We start from the raw sequence: 9,460 nt of genomic DNA, 5'->3' as shown, positions 1-9,460 counted from the left end.
CGGCGACTTAAGCAGCGGTGGCTCCGGTGCAGAATCCGACGGCTCGAACATTGATGTGGAGGAGGTGATCCTCCGCATCGCCTTGAGTAGGTCACTGCTCAAGCAAGGCGGCCCCGCAGCCGGGGATCTTCTTCCTCAGCGCGCGTCGCCCGTCGACGCTGCAGTGGCGATGTCATCCACCCTTCCTGCCCAGTGCACAGCTCCGCTCCGCCGCTCCTTCAGGTACGCCGCCCACATCCACCATCCTCTCGTCCGGAAGTGGTACCCGGCCACCATTGGTTCCTCGTGCCCGCGCCAGGGCCGGCATGCACGAGGACGCCCGTGTCCAAGGCACGTGCGGCAGCGGGCGAGGGAGAGGGTTGAGGCGATGTCCGCGCCGTACGTGCGCGAACGCGCCCGTCAATCCTGAGGCCGCACTGCTCGCATCGGTCCTCCTCCGCTCTCTCACGATGACGGAGACGGGTGGGTGGCACCTCCGCCGCAAGAATGCCAACGTGTCCCGGCTCGCCATCGAGTTGTTGGAGCGCGAGGCAAACAAGGAGGCGGCAGCGAAGGCGAAGGTGGCTCACCATGCGAAGGAGCAGGATCGCCTAGTCCGCAGGCTGTCGGGCATGAGGTGCAGCTCCGACTCCAACTTGACGTACGGCTCCAACTCCAGCTCCGACGACGACGCACCTCCGCACGCCGACACCTACACGGGGGAGGGGCATAGCCGCGCCGACGACCGGAAAGGGGAAGGGGCCGACGAGGAAATGGTGATTTCCTCCGCCCTTCCCCATTCTGTTTATATTTTAACTATGTTTTAAGTTGTTTGTAGTATGGATTGGCCGTTGAACTCCGAAGAACTATGCTCCTTTTGTTCGGGATGCAATGTTGATCCGATGAACTGCGTGTTGACCGTGTTTTATGTAGCGCTGCATGGATTGTATGGTTTTGAGGGTTCGGATACGAAGGACGCGGGTGTGGAAGCCAACAAATGAGGTGTGCCAGGTTAGTGCCCGTGGACGTGCTCGGTAACGAAAGTCATAAAACAAAAGCAAGTCATACAACAAAATATCGCAACCGGTAAATATAGGGCACAATGCCTAAACACCTATCCAATTATTGGATCGACATCCGAACTGGTTGTATGTAGCCCATGCTACCGTCTTTCAGTAGTTACAGCTGACTAACGACCTAGTATGGATTCATCCAACCGCCGGGAAGATAACCTGCAAAAAGTTTGTGATATTGGTTTGGTTAAAAATAACGTCCCTCTGGCAGTTCTAAATAGCTAGTAATGCACAAACTCTCTCTCGATCTCATGCCATCGTATTAGGCTCTACCGTATTTAATCAGATACTGAACAAATTAGAGATGCTATTAAGTGGATATGCATTAAGATACTGAACAAATTAGAGATGCTATTAAGTGGACAGATGTCTTGTACGCCACGATAACTTGGCTAACAGGCATTTGGAAAAAAAATATGTTGAATCATTTCCTCTTGATCGCAAAAGCAACATCGTTCACTACCTTCTCATCTACGTTTCGCCAAGTTGTCTTTAGTCAAAATCATTACCCTGTACACAAACAGCATAAAGACCTTGATTTTCAGTGGCACCTTAAGTTTTCACATATGAATCGACCTTGGAATTGGTCCAATGTTAATCAAGTCGACACAAATAGATTTGATTAACAGAACGCCTGAAACCAAAAGTTTCCAACAGAATGTATATGGCTTCTTAGACAGATCGATCTTCATCAACCTACGCACTAAATGTAACCATCTATCCCAATGTTTCCCCACTAGTAGCCACCTAAACTGAATATTTAAGTGAAGGGGACCTAATATTGTAATCACGAAAATGTCTTTTCAATATACAATATTATAAAGCATCGGATACTGCAAGGCTAAATGTGTCTCCCTCAGCCAAGTATCCTCCCAGAATCTAGTAGTCCAACCATTCCCGACTATGAATTTACTCCTGTTGAAGAAAGCGACCTTTGTCCTCATCAATCCCTCCGGAAAGGGGAATCATTTGGTTGTGTCGTAACGTGTGCTAGAGTTTTGAATGTAGATATTTGTCATGCAATAATTGTATCCCCATCCTCTTGTACAGACAACCTATATAACCATTTGCTAAGTAGGCACTTGTTCTTTACTTTGAGGTTTTCAATACCCAAGCCCCCTTGATCTTTCAGTCTACAATGTATGTCCCACTTAGTCAGTCCGTATTTAGATTTATTTTTGTCGCTTTGCCAAAAAAATTGTGATTGATAAAAGTCAAACCTTTTCCGTACCCTACAGGAACCTCAAAGATGAATAACAGAATCATCGGCATGCTTGTAAGCACGAAATTATTAAGAATTAACGGCCCCGATAAGACATAAGTTTGCACACTCGACAGCTTAGTTTTTTCTCAAATTGATCTTCAATGCACTTTCATTTTTTATTGGTCAACTTTCGGTCATGGATTGGGATCCCTAGATAACTAAAAGATAGGGATTCAAGTCCACAATCAAACAACTGTCTATAGTTTACATTCCTCCTTGGCGCACCCAAAGCAGAACAGTTCGCTTTTATGAAAATTTAATTTCAACCTGGACAGTTGTTCGAAGAGACATGAAACCAACTTCATATTTCTAGCTTTTGACATATCATGTTTTATTTAAATAATTGCATCATCAGCATATTGTAGTGTTGACACACCTTCATCCACAAGATGTGTGATGAGCCCACCTACCTGGCCGTCCTCCTTGGCTCTACCAATGAGGATCACCAACATATCGGCAACAACATTGAACAAGATAGGAGACATCGGATCCTCCTGCTGTAGTCCCTTTTGCGTCTGAAAATAATAACCTATATCATCAAATAACTTAATTATGAACAAAATTGCCCTAGCAGATGCATATTTAAAAATTGCCATGGTATTGTAATTAATATTGCCATGTTTCATATGAGAAAATTGCCGTATATATAAAATAACACAAACTATGAGCCAAAAATGTCATGGAGAATGTAAATTAAATTTTTCCATGGTTATTTTAATTAAAATTGGCATGCTTTGTGTAAGAAAAATGCCATGGGCGTAAAAGTTTTGATGAATATGCTTTGTATAAAGAAAGTACACATCATGGCAAATTTTAGGTTTTTGTTTCTTCTGAAAAAAACATGGCAAATTTTGGAAGTTCCCAAGGGGCATTGTAATTTAGGCATTTGGTTCTCTAAAAGCATGGGAAATTTAGGTATTTTCCAAAATGTAGAAAATAAATTTGCTACATGATTAATAATTGATAATGTCGTGGTAGAGACAATTTTTTTTTGAGCAAATACAGTAGGGTAAAAACCCTACTGTAACACTGAATTTTCATTAATATGGCGGTGAGTATTTACAAGGGGATATACATCATCTTTGGGGCATAACCTAAGAAAGTAGATTTACAATGTATCTAGCTAATCCTGCATACCCTTCTTGAGGTTTGGCTTGCTCTTTTGTATGATCATCCCAAAGTGCTCTTTAAAGCAGTGTATGCAGTATAGAATGTCTACTTGTTTCTGGTCAAATATTATACCATTCATGTGCTTCCAAAGTGTCCAACATCCTTCCGTAACAAGTCCTTGTAAAATGTTGTTCCATTTCTTTTCTTGCCATCCAGTAGCATATCATTGATGGTAGAGACAATTTGCCATGGTATCTACATACAAAATCCATGGTGAATGCAAAAAAACTGCCATGGTCAAATAAAAAAACAGAATACCTGCATTTTTGCCCAATAGATGTGTAGATAAACATACTTACTCTAGATGGTTTGATCGGGGTGAAGAAATTCAATTTCTCTGTTGGTGATGATTTACCAGTTTGGATGCTTGATCCTTCTGGTATCTACTCTGTTAAGTCTCTCTGATTAATTTTGGAGGTGTGACCTCTAACCTGAAGGATTGTATTTGGAAAATTAAAAGGTCCACCCAACATTCACATTTTTCTTTGGATTGTGGTGCATAGTAAGAGTTTAACTAGAGACAATCTTGCTAAGTGTCAACATGTAGCTGATATTACCTGTGTCTTTTATAATGAACATGAAACTATACAACATCTATTTTTTTGACTGCATTGTTGCAGATTAGATCTGGTCTATAGTTCCTGATATCATCAACATACATGTTCCTTGTTCTTTTTCCTCTTTGCATTCTTTCTGGAAGCAAAAGAAAACCGGTGATGTTGTTAATTTTGTCACATCTGCTACCTTGTGGGGCTTATGGCTTTTTTGAAATGAATTTGTGTTCCAGAGTCAAAAATGGCGAAGCTTGCGTTGCATCCTGGGTTGGTAGGTTCACTGATCAGGCAATGAAAGGTTTTGTGCTCCGACACTCAAGTACGCCTTCGATGCATAAGGTTGCTTGATCGTTGCCGCGGGAAGCTTCTTGGGATTGTTTGATCCAGTAACGTGTAGGGCGTTTGATAGGCTCCTTTTGTTGTGCCAAAATGTATTCCTGTTGAATGCTTATCTATCTGGCTTTAAGACTCTATAACTTGTAATAATCCTTTGCAGCTACTTTCTGATTACTCCAGTCGATGTTCTGATCGATTCTGCCTTGGCTTTAATAAACGGAAATGTTAACGCCCACACGTGTGGGCGTTAACCATGTCGACCACACGCATCCATCACCGTCCTCTACTTGATGCATGAATCTTGGCACAATGTGGTCGATTTTCGGTGCCACGTAGGACAAGGCGAGTGTGTGGTATATAACACAGATCGCCCGCACGTTGGTTGCCCTCCCACGGGCAGCGGTTGCCACGGGGGGGCATGCGGTGGAACTGCTATGCGCCTGCACGCCACACGCCGACCGTGGTTGACGTCAAACACGTCGCCCACTTCGCCCCCCTCCCCCTCACGATTCCATCCACTCATCCCCGCAGTTACTCGCACAACCACACTCGCATTTCATACCATTGGGACAGAAGACGAGGGGAGAAGGCGACGACGGAGGCGGAAGAGTCGACGGTGTTCGCGGCCGTCGGTGGTGCTCGCCGGATCGGAGCGGCTTCGCCGGAGTGCCTGCAGGTTGAAGGTAATGCTCGCTCCCACTCTCACAATTCTTGCCTGCATTTTACCCTCCCCTCCCTGTCCGATGCTTCGTTCGAGATTCGTAGTGATTCAGGCGATTCGGCGATTCGTCGGTGTTCGCGCCGGTGGCGGTGTCCTGTGCTTGCCATTTTCGGTGGCACTGGGCAGTTCCGTCGCCGCCGCGGTGGAGGTCTTGCTGGTGTCGCTCTGCCTGTCCGGAGATATACAGTGGTTGTGCCTTGGGATTGGGCCGTTGTTTTCTTCTCTCGTAGTTGCGCATTGCTTCGAATTGGTGTTTGCGATCAGTTCGGGGAGAATTTTGGGGATGAATTTCAAGCCACTATAGTTGTCATTGAACCCTAGATCTTGTTAGTTGTTTTTCAAACTGCAGTATGAAGGCAAACGTGGTAGTTTGAGTAAACGTCACGAGTGGATGGCAACTAATTTCCTGAATGTCTGTGATAGTTGCCACAAACATGCTTTTCCATGTGGCAACTAATTTCTTGAATGACAATGATAGTTGCCACAAACATGCTTTTCTATGTGGCAACTAATTTTTTGTATGACTATGGTAGTTGACACAAACATGCTTTTCCACGTGGCAACTAATTTTTCTGAATGATTGTGATAGTTGCCACACTTTAGGAATGGTAAAGTTTAGTAAATCGGTAGTCACAGCAGTTTCAGCAACCAATTGCACTAGATGGCATCCAATCTGCACATCAACTGTATCTGTTGCCACATGGATAGTATATTCTTGTGGCAAATAGACTGTGAACACACTATGGCTGTCGTCATGTTGTAGACAGGATAATGTGGCAAATTGGTTGCATAACATGGCAACTAATTTGCACATCAATTCTGTCAGATGCCATATACATGCTTTCCATGTGGCAAGTATTTTTCTGAAGACAGTATGTCTGTTGCAATGTTATAGTCAGTACAATGTGGCAAATTCATTGTACGATAGACTCAATTTTCCGTGTTTTGCCATGATGACTTGTGATATCTGAACACACTGTGGCAATTTCAGGTTGTTCATTAGATGTTTTTCATCGCTTTTTTCAATTCTGTGTTGCATTTTAACATGGCAATTTCAACCTAGCATATTTGTTGCCATTGAACATATGTCAAGTCATTGTTGCATGATGGACAGGGTGTGAGCTGCCACATCTTAGGTTTGTGCAGTAGAGGATTGTGTGACTTTCTTTCGTACTATCTTGTGCTAACATGGCAACTTCAACATTTTGTTTTTAAGTGCATTTGTGATCTGTACATTTTTTTGCAAATGTAACCAATGTTCTTAATTGCCCCATTTATGTTTTCGACAATCACAGTGGGGGTGCGTGCATGTTCATGTGATTTTTTGCATTCACTAGTTGACATTTTCAGTCGAGCCCATGCGGCAATGACATTCTCTTAGGTGGCAACTGCCTATTTCTTGCATTTTCGTTTCCACCGTCATAATTTGGTCTGTTCTTACCTCAGCAGAATGGCTCGCGGTGATCATCAAAATGATGATGATGATTTCATGGATCCACCACAGCAGAATCGGGCAACTGGACGAAGAAAAGAGGGCGACGAGGTAACTGTCCACACACCCTCCTCCTCCTGCATATGTTACTGGTTGCCACCTCAAGCTTTGCAGTCGTCTGTCATGAACTAAAATTTCATGACAGTGCAAAACATGGCAACAACTGATCCCTTTTTGTCTGTTTTTTGCAGAAGAAGAAACGTATTCGCAACAGAGCCTCCCAAGAACGACTGACTACATTGACTGACAGATTTACCGGCAATCAGAAGGGAGCTGCTGTTGAGATGGGTATGCAGGCTCTGATGAATGTCCGGTGCATGAATCTTGTCAACCCTGTATGCGACTGGCTTGGTGAGATTTACGACCCCGCCTCCAGGGAATTTGTGATTCCGGGACGTGGAAGACTACCGTTGAACGAGGAATCCGTGTTCTGCACTTTGGGTGTGCCTCGTGGACAGATGAAAGTCCCGTACGAGGTCAATAACGATATCGAGGACGCGCTGTTCCCCCATTTGTTTCCTGGGTTGGAATCCATGCCGAACACGTCTATACTGGCAGATTCGCTGCAGGCAATGACAACCCATGGAGATGTTTTTAAGATGAAGCTACTCATGTATCTCATCTCAGCTGTTTTCGCGCCGACCACTTCTCTTCGGCCAAGCAACAAATGCTTCCCCATCCTGGTGAATGATCAATCCTTACTACTTTATTTTCCTTCAATCTTTTTGGATCCGATGTCATGTGTAAAGCTAGTCACTACTAGTGCTTTTTGATGTTTTTTTCCATTCGATTTCTAATGCGACAACTCGTTGTCCTAAAAATCTTGTGCGGTGCAGGCAAAACTGAAAGATGTGAAGAACATGAATTGGTGTAAGTTCATAGCCGACTTCTTGCATGATGCATTCTCAAGCAAGATGTACCAAAAGGGTTGTCGACTGCATTTAATGGTATTTTTTACCAGTCTTATATGTGAACACTCTTTTTAACACCCTTTCATTCATGCATGGCAACCTGATCATAACAAGATGGCAACTGCCATAATGACAATATGGCAACAGGCATAATGACAATATGGCAACTGCCATCATATTATGATGGCAACTGCCATCATGACAATATGGCAACTGTCATTACACTATGATGGCAATTAGCACATACAGATGGCAACTTCTTCTTTTTCTATTTTTCATGCACTTCAACTTGATTATCATGGGAACATAGATTATCGTGTTTTTTTCTTTCTGAAAAGCACCATGATGGCAACTGATATTTCTTTCTTTTTAAAATTATTGTACATCAGCTCATGTACGTCGACTGTCTTGATCTGTCCACCGTGGATTTCACTGGGACAGGAGGCCCGCCGCCTACGCACAAGTTTGTTGTTTCTGCATGGACTATCAACACTGTCAAGGCTGTGCTTGCTGCAGACAGGGTAACTGATACCAAATATGGAAAATTGCAGGTTAGTTTTGGTTTCTTTCTCTACACGTCATGCTTACAAATTTGACATGCGGCAACCGTCTGTGGTTCACAAGAGATGACTACCTTTGTTAGCCATGGCTGTATGCGCATGGTATCCATGTCTCACTCCACATGGCAACTCTGTCGTTCATGCTGAAACTTACATTCACGTCTTCTTTTTTTGTTCCATTTTTTGAAACACATGAACTGCTAGTCAGTGTTCATCATTCTCTCTCTAACATCCTAGCTATTTTTTTGTTTTTTCCAGCTGATGGCCAAGCATGCTATAGACTACAACGTGTTTGGGGGCCCTCAAAACTTTGGAAAGTGGATGGACGTGCACTCAGCTCCGTCTTGCCCTACTGAGGTAATCAAAAGATCTACATCTATTGTTGCCTTGGATTATTTTTGATGTCGCGCAAGTGACTATAATATGGATGGTTATTTCTCCTTCTTTGTTTCGTGCACAGGCGAGGGCACCTGTTGAGCATCTAATTGGGCAGTTTGCATCCAGAATGACCGGCTTGCTCGGGAAGTTGGTTGAGGGGTGGACGTCTCTTAGTGGCTCTGACAGTGATGCGGTTGCGAGGCAGTTCACTTCATTTGTCCCAGAACGGACACATCGGCCAACTGGTTGCCGTGGCCGGTATGACTACAACAGTTCCCAAGAGCTTGCTGACACACAAGATGAACTAGATGGAGACACTGGTCTCAGCAAGGATGACGACGATGACATGGAGAACGCGGAAGAGGACACCAATGATGATGAACATGCTGAAGTTCGTGCAGGTGCTAACAAGGGGAAGGATGCACCAGATGCCCCCCCACCGGAGAAAGTCAAAGAACACACGGCTGCGAGAGGCGAGGGGGTGTTGCCAGCAAAGAGGGGGAGGGCTCTAGAGAATGTTGGGCAGGGTTCTCCTGGCAAGAGGTCTAGGACCGATCCCGTAGCTGCCAGGAGGAGGTTCGACTTTAATTTTAGTTTTTTGCTTTGTCTATATTTTTTGGAACAGAATGATCCCTTTTTGCAATTGATTTTACTAAGCGCGGCAATGAGTTTGCTATCTGATAATTGCCACCTTTTTTCCTCCATATTATACGTGCAGTGAGGCGACAGTTGGTGGACAAGCAGTTACGAAGAAACAGGCACCAACGCCAACCCGTGCTTCTGCTCGGTTGAACAAAGGTGCCCCCATTGCTGGTGACACCCCTTCCACCAGGTCTTCTCCTCCTACGACGACGTCCAACACCGGGGATCCTGTCGTGTTGCCAGACCTGAGAAAGCCAGTCAAGAAGTAGGTTTTCCACGCGCTTTCATTGACATAGTGCTATATTTTTTGATTTCAATGCATCCGTTCAGCTTGTCACATGGGCTTCTGTCATCATCCCCATATGGCAACTGCTGTTTTT

Source organism: Triticum dicoccoides, chromosome 6B (genome assembly GCF_002162155.2).
Source record: "Triticum dicoccoides isolate Atlit2015 ecotype Zavitan chromosome 6B, WEW_v2.0, whole genome shotgun sequence".
In the NCBI taxonomy this organism is placed as follows: Eukaryota; Viridiplantae; Streptophyta; class Magnoliopsida; order Poales; family Poaceae; genus Triticum; species Triticum dicoccoides.
The sequence above is the reverse complement of the archived record's forward strand: the minus strand, read 5'-3'. Positions refer to the sequence as shown.